The following is an 8,156-nucleotide window of genomic DNA, read 5'->3' as shown; positions in this document are numbered from 1 at the left end:
TATGTAATTGGAAGATGGGGAATCAAAAAAGGAATACATTAAACTCTATTGAAATTATTTTTCTGAATATTTTGGATTGATGAAGTAAAGTTTCTACAGTAGTTTGTGTTGATCTCTCATGTGTACTAGAGGAAGGGCCCCCTTTCGGGAAACCTGGTGAGATCATATTATTAAGTTATGTGTGAATTTACATTTTAGTCTATTGAGTGATTAGTTTTCATGAATGCATGATTATAAATTGGTATAAACACAAATTAAGTTTGATTTGAATAGCATCTTTTATTCTAGAAGTAATTTTAATTAGTGGTATTAGACTTCAGATTTCACTTCTCCCTGTTTTGCTTTATTCATGATTGTGTTCTACAAATAATTCATCTACCACTCTATGTTCTTTGTCATACTTTTTTTGTTGGCTTTATTACAAATCAATCAAGCTCCTGTCATAAACTCTCACTCACCTTACCAAATTGTCAAGTTCCTATCACATTTCGTCACAATATCATTTGACTTCCTATCACAAATCATTTCCAAAATCACTTCTTGTCACAATTCAGTTTGTAAATTATAAAATTTAAGTCCTAATGCCTACAATGTTATTCAATTATATCTTTTAAAGAATATAAGTGTATTTATTAAGGAAAATTTGTAATTACTTTGTGATTGATTTGAGTGTGGGTAAGAACAATAATGTTTCCTAATTTTATAGGGTAAGGTTATGCTTTTATGTAATGTATGATTTTAATAAATGAAATTATAATTTCATGGACATTAATATAAGGATCTGATTTGTAGAATGCTTAATTTAAATTTTCTCTTCTCTTGTGATTTACATTTCATCCCCACTTAACATGTTATCTTCATCCCTTCAGTAAATTGCCCTAGTATCTTTCAATAGTCTATGATCCCTAATTGACATTAATATGAGTAAACTGAACATCCAAACAAGACCAAATCTTAAGTTGAAACATAGTTTTACCCAACAGAAGACTCTATTCTTCAAAATTGATTTTTTCAAAGCTTATTATTAAATTGAATGGCCCTTCATTTTGGCTATGCTCTAGACTTTGGGTTTTGACCCTAATGTTCTCCAGTCTGTGTAGATTCTTTTTGGTGATGCTAATGCTTGTATTACCATCAATAACTCTCAATATGAAACCTTCAAGATTTCTTGATCTATCAGTTAGGGTTTCCCTCCATCTCTAGCTTTGTATGTTCTTGTTGTTGAAGGTTTTGGTTACCTAGTTGCCCACTCTGTTTCTTCTAGTTTGGTGCATGGAATTTCCTTCCTCGAGTCTTCTTCCCAGCATGTCAATGGTTACTTTGCTAATGACTCATTTTTCACTCTCTTAGAAGATGAGGAGAATATCACTAATGTCTTGCAATGCTTGGATACCTTTGTCAAGCTTTTGATTTGGATATTTAATGGCACAAGACCCTCTTTTATAGGCAATCCTTTCTTCTAGCTCTACCTTGACTTGCTCAATTTGACTAGAAATGGGTCACTCACAGGGAATTTTCCACTTTCTGGGCATCCTCCTTGCCTTTCAAGCTTCTCTAGTGGATCTGTGGAATGTTGTGGTCATGAAAATTGAGAAAAAGCTTGACTATTGGTTGATGAAACCCCTCTCTCTTGCAAGGAAATTATAGATTTGCTTGAAGATGCAGACTGCTAGTCTGTGTATTACTCCTCTTATTGGGATTCCTCCAAAGCCACCTACCTCAAGTTGGAATGCTTGCTTCATGACTTTCTTTGGGATTCTGGTTCAAATTGTTGGTGTAAATAAGTATTTCACTTATTACACTTACTTAAGTTTACTTAGGTTAATGCATTATTTAATTATTTTGAATTATTTTATTATTATTTTAGGTGAGACACTTAGGAGTTTGTGTACTCTCATTGAGTTACACAACTCTAATTATGCATATGGTGTCTACAACACAGGAGTATGCCTCATTCACTAAGTTGTCATGTTGACAACACAATTATCTGCACTCCTCATTTAGCACATGTTGTCTACACCACTGATTTGTGTACTACACCATTGTATGCTTATCCTCACATCATTGCACTTAATCCTATGCTCAATGGAGGATAACCCATATCTGGTGGATATGTGCCTAGTTGTGTGACATATCATGATGATGACTTCTATGCATTCTAGAAGCTCTCCTGAGGCCTTTATATACAGGCACTCGCAGTGTACTCTCAAGTTGGCTAAGCTGATATATTGAATGAATATCATCATTCTGATCATACTCTATTTACTTTGGTCTACTGTGTGCTTGTGTTGAGTTCTTTAGTTCTTGGGTGAATTCTGGCCTAAGACAAATTCTTACACTAATCATCATGACTTTTACAAGGTTGCCTAGGATTTTTGTCATCTCCCTAAAGAGTCTGGAGATCTTGGCATTTTTTCCATATAGAAGCAAGGGATTTCTCTTTGTACTAAGTAGATTGTTTGTTCTCTAACTAGTGGTGATGCTTGGAAAGTGTTGGTTCAACATTGTATCTCTTCTGGATTTCCTGTGAACTAGCTTGCATGGAAGGGGATTGGTCTTCAAACTCTTCTCATTGCATGGGAATCTATTCATTTCCAAGGCTCTTTTGTTATCAAGAGCATTTGGAAATCTTAGAAATATATGAAGCCTCGACTTTGCTGGAATGGGATGGGTTTCATGATAGGTTTTCTTTGAATCAATACAATCTTTGGTGATCTACATTGTTTTCCATTCAGATTATTCCTCTGGCTAAGAGTCAGGGCACCAGTGCTCTTCAATTTTTCAAACATGGCATCAAGACTCCAAAGGACATCTTCTCTAGGGTCTCTACGAGTCTTAGATCTTGGGAGGATATGTAGGTCCACTTCTATCTTTCTCATCTAAATTGACATACTTTTGATTTGTTGCTTTCTCCTTTTCCCAATCGTTTGCTTCACAAGTTGGGATTCTAGCCTGTACAACCTTGGTGCAAAGGCTGGAAAGTGGTATCCTGCCATGCCCTTCACTAGTTATAAGCTCAACATAGGGTATCAAAAGTTTTCTCCCCATCTCCCTATGGTTGATACTCTTAACTAGTGATGGCATCTTAAGTCTTCTTCTCATCATTAGAGGGTGCAATTTGATACTATTTGGGACACTATCATTGAGCCTAAGATTTTCCATTTTCCCTATGCCTATTGTTTTAAGGGCTTCCCCTTGAGTTGTGGCTCAAACATCTTCATTTTCTTGACCCTTGGTGTCCTTCTTATGGACATCCTAAGTCATTTTTGCATATTTTATGGTTCTATAGGAATGCTTAGATTTATTGGCACTAGATACATGATTTTTTAAGTCATTTAGGCCTTTTCTTGGCACATGATTGTACAGGGTGATTCCCTAAGGATTCATCGTCAATTTACTAAGATTTGGCATAATTTTAGGATGGAGATTTTGTTTACCATGTGGAAAGATAGAAATGTTGTTCTTGTCACTCCCAACTTTCTTGATATCAATGTTGCTATGTACACTAAAGCATGTATTTGTAATAATGTCATGTTGTAGATCTAGGTCTGGGCCATCAAGGTAGTGCTAGAGGTTGCCCACCTCTAGAAATTTCTTAATCATTTAGGTAATGTGCCTTGCACAATCACCAGAGTTCCTCCTAACTCTTTGACTAACCAAAATCTACCTTGTGGCCACCGTTGTGGTTGAGTTCTTCTTCTTTCCATTCACATATGTCATTCTTGCAGGCTCCTTATCACCACTCTACTAGTGGTGGTGATTTTTTTGGAAATGTTTCTCGAATTCTCTACCTCAGTGTGGTTCTAGCTAGTCCCCGAGTCTTGTGACTCCCCCTCATGTTGCTCCTCCTAGTCTAGTGGTCTTTCCCTCCCCTAGATCTGACAATTTCTCCATCGTGAGTGGAGGTGAAAGACAAAGAGAAAGGTGCTAATGAAGATATTATTGATGGCTAGACTATTCTTAGTCCACCTAAAAATCTTAGGGATTCTTGGGTTTATAATGATCATGATGACCCCCCCCTTTGGTTGGCACTACTCTTGTAGCCTAAGGGAACTACTTATATTTTTTTTGGTGAATAGTTGTTATTTCCAACTTCTGTCATGTGAACTTTCATGAGGTGATCTTGTATCCCCTCACCCATTTTTTGTGAATATGTAAAAAATATATTACTTTACTAGTAGAAAGAGACTATTCATCAAAAAAATAAAATTATCTAATGCAGTGATTAGTTGATAGATGAAGTATAGGACAATTCATATGAATGGTATTTTATTTGACATCCATTTTTTATATTATTTAATAGTTTAAAATCAATTTTTTTCAATACAATTTTATTTTATTTTAAAGTATTTTCCAATTTTGAATGAGGTTTTTTGGGTTATTTGTTGAAATGTTATGATATTCATAGAGATATTTATTATGTAATTATTTTGTTATAATAATAGGTAAGCATATTATAATGTACTTTAGTTTTCAAATAGATAATGAATCAATATTTATTTATATACATCACTTACATGTTTATGTATGTTGTCTTAAATTATTATTTATTTAGAATTATCAAAAATAAAGATTGAATAAGAAAATTTGACGATAACAATTTAAGAATTTTCTTTAAGATAACATTATGATCATTATGATTATGCATGAAGAGGGGGAGATTTTGGATACCCAAAGCCTGTAGATAATGCAATTAGGTGAGGGGTTGTAGGGCAATGATATGGCTTTGATGGGAAATGGGAATTCTTATAGCCCACTCCTTGATGTGGGAGCTAGGTCACTATTCAAAAATTGAACCCTTGTGGTTTCCTTGCCAGGCATTATTGAACTTCTTTCACCTACTTCAGGTGACCCAAATATTTTTAACAAGAATTTTGAATAAACGGTCCCGAAGAGGAAGAATAGAGGAGGGAAGAAAGAAGATGTTAGATCTAACAAGAGGATTGGTCAACCTTTGACCAGGATCATTTTCAACAAGGAAACGGAAAAGGAGATTGCTCAGGGAAAATAGAGAACCCTTAAGGAAACCCAGGGCCGTTAAAGATGAAGGTCATATCCTGGAATGTGAGAGAGTTGAACAACCCAAGGAAAAAGTACAAAATCAAATAAAAGATCATTGAACTCAAGGTTGATTTGATTCTTGTGCAAGAAGTTAGAATGACCACATAGGTCTTCTCAAGAGTGGCTAGTTATGTCTAGCCAAGTTCTAGCTACACCTATTGTGAGGCTAATAGTGCTTCTGGAGGGATTGCCATGATGTGGAATCCTAATAAGGTGTTGGGAGTGGATATCTCTGCCAACACCCATTTTGTTGCCACCAAATTCACCAACCATTTTGGTAGTTGGTCTATTTTTAATTTTTATGCCCCTAACCCTTGTAATAGTATGCTTGTTGTTTGGAATGAGGCCACCTCTAATGTAGGAGCATCCTCAGATTTCTTACAATCTTGCATGTTTGGAGCTATTTTGGTTGAGTTTTGAGGTGCATCGAGCTTGGACTTTAGTGGAGATATGTTTTCATAGTTATGTATGTGTTGGAGACACATTGGAGAACCTTTCCTCATGATTTCATAGAGATTGGATGGATTGAGTTGAAGTTTGAATTGTTTGAATCTTGCTATTGGAACTATTTTTTTCTAGTTTCTAGGTGCCTGTTGCAGAGTGTGTAACTAATTTTCCTTAATGAATGAGAAGCTTATAACTCTAGGGATTTAAGAGGTCCTAAATTAATATCTATGGTCAAGTATGAAAGTTTAAAATCTTTATATTTTTGGAGATATGGAAATTCTCCTACAATATCAATTCCTCGCAGACTACATGACAATTTTCTATGGGTGACTTTCAGGATGGATGCACACTTTTTCTTAATGAATCAGCATTTGTGCATTTAAGGTGTTATATATGACCTAGATTTATACCAATTTTTAAAATTATGAGATCTAACTCAGTCAAATCTAGGAGAAATCACAATTTTACTCAGATATGAATTTCTAGACATTTAATTGTTGTTGCAAGCCAATTTGTGGCATTTAATTTATTTATTTGTATTTAATTTGTGGTTTGGGCCAATTGTGGCTTAGATTAGTATAAGTAGGGGTCTTGGGGAGTCTTTTAGTCATTATGGAGTTTGGAGAGGAAGAATAGATGCAAATTTGGAGTAGAGCTAGAGCTACAACTTAGGAACTAGAAGATCTCTTGGTGGACCTATGGTATGAGTGTGGATTCTTCTTGGTGTTCTTCTCCAGTTGTGTATTTGGACTAGCTAAGATTGGTTCTAAGTTGGATCATGTTGGATATTTTAGAACTAGTTCTATAATTTTCTATTTGTATTTGGCCCTAACCTTGAAGTTCTTACAACTAGGCATGTTGCGTGTAATCAATTATCTTTTATAAATAAATTATTGTAATTTGGTATCAGATCTTGCATTGTTTTTTCTTTCTGTTGTGTTTGCACTATGTAGTTGTATAGCTGGGGGATAGGACATCTCCTTTGGGGATACTCCTAGCTTGCACTAAATTAGATGATATTAGAGAAAAGGTTGTTCTTGAGTGTGTAGGCAGATCGCCAAAGTTGAGGCAATTTGCACCAAGACTTGGGTTGAAGAAGGATGATCTTGCGGTTCATTGATCTTCTTGATTGATGGATTTTTTTTCTTAGGGTTCACTAAAGTTTTGGAAGATTCCTCTAAGAATATTGGACCCTAAGGAAATTTCTAATCTTAGTGATACTATAGAAGAATGGATCTCAAAGAAGATGAGAGCAAAATTCAAATCTAAGAATGCATTGATGAAGAGTGACATGATTGCTTAAATTATAAATACTTTGGGTGGTTTTCCTAGACATGTGGGTATTAAAGATGGTTATGAGAAATCTGCTAAAGACTTTGAATTTTTTGAATCAAGTGGTGAGGCTAGAACTAATCGTGTGGAGAGACCTATGGGAAATAGGGTTGGTTAGTTTGCTCGACCTAGATCTCAGTTGAAGCTAAAGCATAAGATGGAGGTTTCTAATTTTTTGGGTACTTTGAATCCTAGAGACCTAATTGATTGGATTGGTGAATTAGAAGACTAATTTGAGCTTGAGGATATTGAGGATCCACTTAGAGTAAGGTTGGCACAAACTAAGTTGAAGGGACATGTTTCTCTTTGGTGGAAGGATTACAAAGAGATAGAGAAGAGGGAGGTGAAATGAAGATCACTAGATGGAAATTGATGGTGACTAAATTGAAGGCTAAGTTTATTCCTATTGATTATGAACTTGAGTTGTTTAAAAGGTTGTAGAATTTGAAGCAGAAGGATATGACTATGAAAAATTATACAAAGGAGTTCTACAAGTTGACTATTTGGCCTGGGCATAGAGAATTGCCAAAATAGAAGGTAGCTTGATATATTAATGGTTTGAGATTTAATATTTAGGATGAGATTGGTATGCTTAATATTTCTTTAGTTGAGGATGCTTATCGATATGCTTTGAGAGAAGAAGAGAAGCTAAAGAGAAAGAATCAATTTAGTTCCTGAGAGAAGGAGAAGTACAATAGTTTGGCACAAGCTAAACCAAAGGAAGAAGGTGAACCAAAACTTGCTAATCAGAAAAGGAGGATAGGTGGAGGTAGCTTTAGAGGTAATTGTTTCAAGTGTGGTCAAGAAGGGCTAGGTCCTTTGAATGTCTAATTGGTAGGACAACTGCTATTGTGAATGAGGTTGAAGTACAGGGTAGTCAGCCTAAGAAAGGAGAGAGTTTTTTGGCTTGACAAGTACAAATTGGCCAGAGGACATTAGATTTTTTTTAGAGGACTAGTTTATTCAAAACTTGTTATAATTCTAGTGGTAAAGTCCACAAAATGATTGTGGATGGTGGTAGTATTGAGGACTTTGTTGCTAAAGAGATTGTTCAAAAATTTGGTTTGAAGAGAACGAGGCATCCTTATCCTTATAGGATTGGCTGGTTGCAAGGTGAGCATGCTTTGGAAGTGAGGGAGCAATGCCTTTTTGATTTATAGATTGGGTAGTACAAGGATCAATTTTTGTGTGATATTTTGGATATGAATAGTTGACATGTGTTACTTGGTAGACCTTGGCAGTATGCTTGTAGGGTTGTGCACACATGATTGTGTTAGGAATGTGTTTACTATTGAGAAATGTGGTAGGAATTTTTC

Source organism: Cupressus sempervirens, chromosome 11 (assembly GCF_028749045.1).
Source record: "Cupressus sempervirens isolate cs-2001-9-10 chromosome 11, ASM2874904v1, whole genome shotgun sequence".
Taxonomy (NCBI): Eukaryota; Viridiplantae; Streptophyta; class Pinopsida; order Cupressales; family Cupressaceae; genus Cupressus; species Cupressus sempervirens.
The sequence above is the reverse complement of the archived record's forward strand: the minus strand, read 5'-3'. Positions refer to the sequence as shown.